The 6,723-nt window shown below is 48.4% G+C and overlaps 1 protein-coding gene across 1 annotated transcript in view; it reads right to left on the reverse strand.

Annotated features, from left to right (window-relative positions):
- Positions 1–6,723, reverse strand: part of LOC131020541 (uncharacterized) — a 1,142,091-nt gene that overhangs the window by 543,383 nt on the left and 591,985 nt on the right. The window lies entirely within an intron of this gene.

Genomic DNA, 6,723 nt, shown 5'->3' on the forward strand with positions numbered 1-6,723 from the left:
TCCGGATGGGATCTAACATATTGAGCTAAGCAATGTGCTGCCATATTGGCCCTCACGAAAAGAGTGACAAACATTAATCAAGAAATTACTTCTAGCAAAACTGAGGATATCTCTAATATCATCAGGAAGGCATCTCTCATCTTCATCTTCGTTAGCCATCACCCGAGCAGCCAGAATAGAGTCGGTATGAATCTCCACCGGCTCGATATTGTGCTCGACGCATGCGACAATCCCATGGACAACCGCCATCACCTCCGCCATCATAGCAGTCGAAGCCGGCTGCGTCTTCTTTGCTATCGCCACCAAAATCGAACCTTCGTGGTTTCTCACCACAATCCTGCTCCGAAAACATGTTTTTCAGATCAAAAAGCGCGTCGACATCAACCCGGAAAATTCCTTCTTTTGGTCTTGTCCAAATCTTCTTTCCCAAGGGGACTCCCAACCATTCTCAACCTGGTATGTGGGTTTGGCCGCGGCATAGGCTTCCAGGAAAGCCCTGCTGTTACTCTCATTCGGCTGTTCCTGTGGCGTCGCATCATCATGCTTCCGTCTGCAATGAAGGTCCAAATTTTTCCACAGCATGATGCACCAAACCTCATAATCATTCACCTCACTTTCATTAAGAACCGCAGCTGCCACCTCTCTTAGCTCCATCCCACGACCATTTTTTAAAATCCCCCAAAATCGTGAAGTCTTCCACAAGTGTTTGATCTGTGGGCAGGTGAGGAGGGCATGCTGTGTCGTTCCCCATCGATCTCCACATTCCTCACAAATGCCCTCATTTGGGACATGGTGTTTTCTAAGATTATCTGCCGTCGGTATGATATTGGAGAAGGCCGCGCCAAAGAAAAACTTAACCTTGGTGGGGAGGGCCGTGTTTGTGACGCCCGGGGACGAAGTACGGAGTGATCGCCGGTGCAAAGAGGGCACGGACAAAGAGCGGCTCCGGTTAAGACTTCCAAGCGGAGGGGCGCAGGGATGAACCGGAACACACCCCGAACGAGAGGGATTCCGAGAATATGCAGGTATGGGACTGCATATTCGAGGAGAGCTTAAAGGATTTGATTGGGCTACTCATATCAACAAGATGCATCTTCTTTTCTGGTGCCTATACGAAAGAAACTCCAAGGTTAAGCGTGCTTGGCTTGGAGCAATTTCGGGATGGGTGACCCCCCGGGAAAGTTCTCAGGGAGCGTGCGAGTGAGGACAAACACGCTAGAAAAGACTCGTGTTGGTCTGTGGGGACAGCCGTCAACTCTGGAGCCGGGCTGTTACAGGTGGTATCAGAGCCGAACCTCTCTTAGTACGGTGTGGTTCGGGGACGAACCAAGCGGAAGCTGGTGGGCCTGTGACGCCCGGGGAAGGAAGTACGGAGTGATCGCCGGTGCAAAGAGGCACGGACAAAGAGCGGCTCCGGTTAAGACTCCAAGCGTAGGGGCGCAGGGATGAACCGGAACACACCCGAACGAGAGGGATTCCGAGAATATGCAGGTATGGGACTGCATATTCGAGGAGAGCTTAAAGGATTTGATTGGGCTACTCATATCAACAAGATGCATCTTCTTTTCTGGTGCCTATACGAAAGAAACTCCAAGGTTAAGCGTGCTTGGCTTGGAGCAATTTCGGGTGGGTGACCCCCCGGGAGTTTCTCAGGGAGCGTGCGAGTGAGGACAAAACACGCTAGAAAGACTCGTGTTGGTCTGTGGGGACAGCCGTCAACGTGGAGCCGGGCTGTTACCTAGGTGGTATCAGAGCCGAACCTCTCTTAGTACGGTGTGGTTCGGGGACGAACCAAGCGGAAGCTGGTGGGCCTGTGACGCCCGGGGAGGAAAGTACGGAGTGATCGCCGGTGCAAAGAGGCACGGACAAAGAGCGGCTCCGGTTAAGACTTCCAAGCGGAGGGGCGCAGGGATGAACCGGAGACACACCCGAACGAGAGGGATTCCGAGAATATGCAGGTATGGGACTGCATATTCGAGGAGAGCTTAAAGGATTTGATTGGGCTACTCATATCAACAAGATGCATCTTCTTTTCTGGTGCCTATACGAAAGAAACTCCAAGGTTAAGCGTGCTTGGCTTGGAGCAATTTCGGGATGGGTGACCCCCTGGGAAGTTTCTCAGGGAGCGTGCGAGTGAGGACAAAACACGCTAGAAAAGACTCGTGTTGGTCTGTGGGGACAGCCGTCAACTCTGGAGCCGGGCTGTTACACGTGTTCCACACGAGTCTGCTCCAGCTCTTTCTCTCTTTAGCACTACTATGTGGGTGCGTCTCATAGTACCCCATCCCGGTGAGATATGCAGATTTTAACTGAAAAAATACCTTTTTGATCGTATCTCCAGCCAGGTTTATCATGTGAACCCTGCTCCCTGATTGGAGTATCAAAAATTTTCTCGCAAACGTGCGGCCAGAACAGATTTTCCACCTTATTCTTGTTCCATCTTCCTTCCTCAGTAATTAACTCAGCAACCTTCAGCTTGGTTTCCTGCTGCACAGCATGTCCTTTGCAGTATCTTTGGAGGTTACCGCTGACCCCTCTCACCCACGTGTCCTGGATCGCATCAATATTTTTCCCGTCCCCCACGTTCCAAATCAAACCTTCTTTGAGCAGGGATCTCCCCCCAAGCAATCGATCTCCAAACATAAGAAGATTTCGCAGGGACCCGGAGCATTCAAAAGATCACCATTCTATAATACTTGGCTCTAAAAACCCGAGCCACAAGAGAGTAGGGTTGAAGAATCATCCGCCATGCTTGTTTCGCCACTAGAGCTTTGTTGAAAACTTTGAGGTCTCTAAAACCCATACCACCATCCTCCTTCGGTTTACACATACGTTGCCAGCTAGCCCAGTGCATTTTCGCTTATCCTCCTTATCGCCCCACCAAAAGGCCGCACACATTTTGTGAATTTCCTCACAAATTCGAGTCAGGTAACCGGAAGCATTGCATAGCATATGTTGGAACGGCTTGGGCAACTGCCTTTAAAAGAACCTCTTTACCACCAGCAGAAAACTCCCTCTGACTCCAGCTCAGAATTTTCTTCTCAACTCTATCTTTAAGATAACCAAACTGAATTCGTTTTTGTCGTAGAGAGAAAGCAGGTAGTCCTAGATACCTTTGGATTCCAACCCCCGACTTCACCTCAAGCACACGGTTAACTGCCTCTTCATCCCCTGCTGCAGTGTTAGGGCTGAAAGTAATGGAGGACTTGTCAAAATTAATGAGTTGTCCTGACGCGTTTTGGTACCGCCTCATGATCTGTTTCACCGCCTCCGCCTCCCTTTCTTCCGCTTGGAAGAAAATGAGGCTATCATCTGCAAAAAACAAGTGAGTAATGTGGAGTTCCTCAGGGATGATCGGAACACCCCGAATACACGCCCTTCTCTCGTAGAATTTAAACATCGAAGAAAAACCTTGGGCGCATATAACGAACAGAAAAGGCGACAGAGGGTCACCTTGCCGAAGTCCTCTCGTGGGGGTGATCTCCCCAAAAACAGCACGATTAAGCAAAAAAGTGAAGGAGACCGACCGAACACACTTCATCACGAGGTTACAGAAATTCCCCGGCAAGCCATTTTTTCATCATAGCCTCTAAATAGTCCCATTCCACCCGATCATACGCTTTGCTCATGTCCAATTTCAAAGCCCCGAACCCTTTCTTGCCTTTCTTTCTATTCCTGATCCAATGTTGACATTCGAAGCTAATAAGCACATTGTCAGTGATCTGTCTACCTCTCAAGAATGCACTTTGTGCCTGATCGATCACTCTCCCGAGTACATGTCTCATTCTGTTCACCAAGACTTTTGAAACGATTTTGTAAATGGTGTTACACATACTAATTGGTTTAAAGTCAGCCACTTTAGTAGGTTTCTCCGTTTTCGGGATCAGTGTGATGATCGTCTTGTTCCATTCCTGAATGTCAGCTCTCCCATTCAGGAAATTCAGCACTTGATGTGTAATGTATCGGTCCATAGCTGGCCAGAAACGTTGGTAGAAACGAGCGTTAAAGCCGTCTGGCCCTGGTGCTTTTGTAGGATGCATGTCAAATAAAGCCTTCCTTACCTCTTCGGCCTCAAATGGTCGCGCCAGCAGGTTTCTATCTGTTTCTGACACCCTTTCCTCCACCTTGTCCACCACGTCATCAATATCCTCCCTCGAGGGAGAGCTCGAACTGAATAAGGCCTGGAAGTACTCACGGATGATGTTAACTTTATCGCTTTCTTCTTCCTTTATCTCTCCATTCTTGTCTTCTAACTGCCTTATGCTATTTTTCTTTTTTCTTTTTGAGGCTTGTGCGTGGAATGCTCCCGTGTTTCGATCGCCATTCGCGAGCCAATTCACTCTAGCTCTTTGTTTCCAGTGGCATGCCTCTGTCTCCACCGCTATCTCGATCTCCTTCGTGATTTCCATGACTTTCTTGTCCCCATTTTTTTCCTCGAGATCCCTCATGAGTCTAGTTCGCGCCTTTCGTAGCTCAGTCACTTTCTTTCCCAGCTTATCAAACCTATTTTTTCCCATTTTGTTAGGAAATCCTCGCATCTATGAAGCTTCATGTTAAGATCAGCTACATGGTCGAGGGATGCCCACTCACACAAAAAATCCGGAACGAAATCCTTGTCGAGGAACCATTTGTCTTCAAAATGAAATCTTTCCCTTTCCATAGTTGATAGTCTTGTCATCTCCTGCTTCAAACATGCACAAAATGGGTCTATGGTCAGACCCATAAAAGTCCATAGCTTAGTTTTGGCAGTTCGTGTATTCTTCATTCCATAATCTGTTCCCGAAGAAGCGGTCCAACCTCTCAAAAATTGGGTCATCATGTCTCATATTCATCCATGTAAACTCACTGTCGGGTTGGGCAATTTCTTTCACAGCCCACAATAATATAAAGCGTCACGAAAACTGCTCATCTGTGTCGGCGCCCTACTCTTCTACTCTGTTTTCTTTTCCCCCCTCTCTTCTCCGAATCCGACAAAATCTCATTGAAATCACCCCCCGATCATCAGCCACGCTATGTCCTCATTCGGTATTTGGTCACTCAATCTCTTGAGAAGCTCCACGAGAATCGCCTATGTTGGCTCTCGGGATGCCCATAGAAACCAGTGAATCTCCATCTCCTCCCATTCTCATTCACATAGCAATCAACATGTCCCTTTGAGTAAGAAAGTATGTCCAACCGTTGCCTTTGTCATGCCACATAAGAATCAGTCCACCCTTTCTTTCCTTTTCGCATCGACCACAAACAGCCCTTCGTAACCTAACAACGTTCTCCACAATTTGCATTGGTTTGTCACGAGCTTCGTTTCGCAAATAAAAACGATTCCCGGGGAGAGATTGGCGATAAGACCCTAACATTCATGGAATGCTCGTGGGCTCCCCAACCCTCGCGCATTCCAAACTAACGCATTCATAATGATCGGCGGGGCTTCTCGGCAGCCTCCGCCGTTGATTCTTGGCATGTTCTCAAATGGTCTCCTGCCACATCATTCTCTTACTCTCTCTGTTCTCCTCCTCTCCCTGACCCCCGTCCATCACAGCTCCGTTTTCCCCAGCAAAACCTCTCCCTTGCCATCTCTTTGTTGCTTAAGGCATGCCCCTCTACATATGGTTCTCTTGCTAAGCCTCTTTCACCCCTTCCTCCTCATGTTTCTTTTAGTCTTGTTCGGCGAAAGTTTTCTTTTTGTGGGTTCCTGTTGTCCCTCTCTCCTTATCCTTCTCCTTATACTTCTCTTTCTGATTAAAAAACCTCTCTTCCATCCCCCGTCCTATCTATCTACCCCTCTCATCTCTGACCTCTCCCTTCTTCCTCATCGCTCTTCCCACATCTCCTCCTCTGTTTCTTTCCCCACATCTAACCATCCTCCCTAGAAGAATCTGTTTCCCTTGCCCCCTGTTCTTTCCATAACCCCATGATCTCCTTTTTTCCTGCCCTCTCCTCCATCCGGTCTATCTAAAAGCATCACATCTTTATCAGGGATTTTTATCACCTCAACCTGAGCCTCAATGGACTCTGTCGTACTGTCCAAAATGTCCATCCCCTCCGTCCCTACTCCTGTAAAATTCACCATATCAGTCCCTCCCTTCCTCTGGATAGCGGTGGTCATTGCTTTAGTCCCCACATCTCCTCTCGGCGGGGGTTTGGGGCCCAGAGGGTTCTCTTTAGCAGCGAGTTTAGTGAACGAAGTCCTTGGTGCATTGTTTGTGATGGGTGTGTTGTGCGCCTGTATTCTATACCTCTTCCCGCTCTCAGCCAAGGGCCATATTGCAACGAAGTGTTCCGGTCCAAAGTCTCCGAACAGTCTTTCAACAGATGGCCTATCCTTCCACATGCGAAGCAGACTAAATCCGGGAGTTTATCATACAAGATTAGGACCATGGTCTCCTCTGTCTCCCCCTCAGTGTTTATGGTACTCCTTTTACCAGTGGATCGTCAATGCGTCTCATAATCCGGACTCTCGCATATCTGCCCAAGCACAGGCCTCGTCCCCCTTCATCAACTTCCAGCACAGTTCCCACTGTTCTCCGATTCTCTTTATAATCCCCGTCTCCATACATGCAATCGGCATGTGTGGAGTTGAATCCACATGGAGATCTCATCAAAAACTGTCGTCACCGCTGTTTGCATCGATTCGACCCTTTTAAACAACATTAGGTCGTTAAACCAATGCCACGGTCCTTCCTCCAGTATCCGCTTCCTATCTGATTCCAAATCAAGAGAAATCGC

This window comes from Salvia miltiorrhiza, chromosome 1, assembly GCF_028751815.1.
Source record: "Salvia miltiorrhiza cultivar Shanhuang (shh) chromosome 1, IMPLAD_Smil_shh, whole genome shotgun sequence".
In the NCBI taxonomy this organism is placed as follows: Eukaryota; Viridiplantae; Streptophyta; class Magnoliopsida; order Lamiales; family Lamiaceae; genus Salvia; species Salvia miltiorrhiza.